Source organism: Salvia splendens, chromosome 4, assembly GCF_004379255.2.
Source record: "Salvia splendens isolate huo1 chromosome 4, SspV2, whole genome shotgun sequence".
Classification (NCBI taxonomy): Eukaryota; Viridiplantae; Streptophyta; class Magnoliopsida; order Lamiales; family Lamiaceae; genus Salvia; species Salvia splendens.
In genome coordinates this window covers 32,471,278-32,473,936 of record NC_056035.1, presented here as the reverse complement: position 1 = coordinate 32,473,936, position 2,659 = coordinate 32,471,278, and positions in this window count along the sequence as shown.

The window sequence follows — 2,659 nt, the reverse complement described above, 5'->3', positions numbered from 1 at the left end:
AATTTCATTTGTTATGGACCCGTTTTTTCAAAAAGTGAATATTTTAGACCAAGTCCTTATTTCAGCCATATTTCAAAATTGACCTTTACTCTAATCTAAATCATCCAATGGATGGGAAAGCAACCAAGGAGAAGAAACGTGCAAAACATCCTGCAAAAGAAAATTGTAGATGTGCCAACAATTGACGAGTTTGAAGAAGATGTTAACATCTCACCCCCAAAATAGACTTTGACAAAATTTCTAATTCAATAAGAATTTTATCTGATTGAGACATAGTAATAGATATTATGAGAAAAAAAATAGAAATACAATAAATATTAATGATAACTGATTTGAAATAAGTATAATATGTGCAATTATGATATAATGACATTTATTCTTAGAAATATTAACAATTCCCTGATATTTAGAAGTGTCTAAGAAATGTGGATGGTCCAATAGAGATATTTTTATCTTATGTACTTATGATGTGTAAAATAATCTAGAGATAAGTTTCACATGTAGTATATTTGAGAGGATGCCATTTGTCACAATTTTTAGCCATACTCTAAATATTAAATTAGGGAAATAAAAACATATATATAGAGGTTACCACTTTATTTTGGAGTGAAGGTTTTGGAAGGTGAAAAGGAATAACATCAATATTTTGTTTCTTCACATAATTTCTCAAAGTAATTGGTCATTTCTCAGTGCAAATTCTCCAAATTTGTTCTTCAATATGTAGCCATGTTTTAGGTGACTTGAGCGGTCAATATATTGTATTCTCTGTTATATAAACTTAGGAGTGCTAGAGAAGGAACTTTATATCAAAACAAACAAAAGAATTTATGTTGTGATATTAAAAGCGGTGAAACTTAAAAGTTAGAATCATAGTTTGGGGGTTTTTATTTTGCTTCCGTCCAGGTTGGGATTACGTAGCTTTTAGTAAATATGATATGAGCATTAGTGATTTAGTTGACTTTTAAAATGGTGTTATTTTAGTGATGATTAGAGTTGAGATATTATTTTGGTAAAAAGACCAAGATTAAGAGAAAACTAAGTTAATTAGATTATCTAGTTTAATTAGCAGTTTTGATCATGAGAGTATTACAGATGAGATGAAAGAGGCATATGACTTGATAGTACAAGAGGTCTAATATATCCGTGATGCTTTGGGCCTTTGTAAAGAATATTTTGATGACTATGTGGAAGCGCATATATGCTTAAATTATATGATATACTGTCACTACATGGGGCTTTGATCTGGCAAGTGATGCCACCAATGAAAAGAAACATGTAAAGAAGATGGACGGAGTTTCTAAAAAAGCACAACACATTGAAAAGAAGATTAAAGTTTTAACTATGGGTTACGAGGGGAGGTCTGATAAACTTTGTCACAAGTGGTGGTAACCTTCAAGCAGATGTACAATGCGAGAATCAAGCTAGAATCCCGCCAAACTTTGTTTGAGCAGGAAAAGATATCGACAACATATATGATCAACAACTCCTTGGATGAGGTTCATAAGCTTAAGGATCTTCAGCTTACTTTACAGAAGTGGCATGTTGATCTAATGACTGAACTAGAAAGGGTTCAACATCAACCACCGATAACATAAATAAACTGAAGGGCGAGTGTTGGTGAAGCATAAAATTTCTTCACATACTCTCTGCTACTTTCAAATTTTTGCTACTTTCATGTCACCATCAGTTTAATTGGAGTGTTATTGTGGATTTTGCTACTTTTATGTTACCAACAGTTTAATTGGATTTATATGAAAGTGATATGTTGGATTTTGTTGTACTTAAAAAAAACTAGGATTGACACTTCATGTTGTGACGATCACCAATACTTCTGCTGGGGTTTGGTGCACCTTGCACATCGGAAGTCATGCATTCATAAATAAATCAGACATATAAATCTATTTGACTGAATATGGGATCAACTGCACACAAGAGCGCACATTAATTCATGCTTAAGGAAATTTAAACCCTAATTCATGAATTCGTATGGTTATAATTACCGATTTGATTCTCTAAAGAATCGTCGATTGATTGCGCCTTCTCCACGTGAAGTTCTTCGTACTCAACTACGAACCTTCAAATTAGGGTTCCACGAAGGTTGGAATTGAGTCAAACCTGTTGGGATCCATGGAGGTTGGAATTGGATCAAACCTTAATTTAATACAAGTCCAACATAATATTATTATCAGCCATTACAGTAAAATAATATTGAATGTCCATCAAATCCCAAATTACGAGTAATCCAGGTTTTACCTCTTTAATTTATTATTACCCATGTTTAAGATATAAATATCCATTAACAAAAGGTTTAAACCGTGATCAAATGCATAAATTGCTAAAAGGAATGGGACTGAAAAACCACATCTTAAAAGACGATTATAGTGGTAACCCAACCATACGATTGTGTTCGGACTACCGCAACGGAAGACACGGAAAACAAACAGGTCCTTACGGATCTATTTAGGTGATTATGTATTCGATTCCAATTTTATGCAATTATTCTAGATCTATAGATGAACACATCAAATAAACACGTTGACATGCAATTTGATGTAGATTCGATTGTTACCTCTTGATCCATCATAGGATTGACGTTGCTAGCTGCACCACCCGAAGATCCTTGATTTATCGACCACAAATCTTCCACTCTATTCTCATG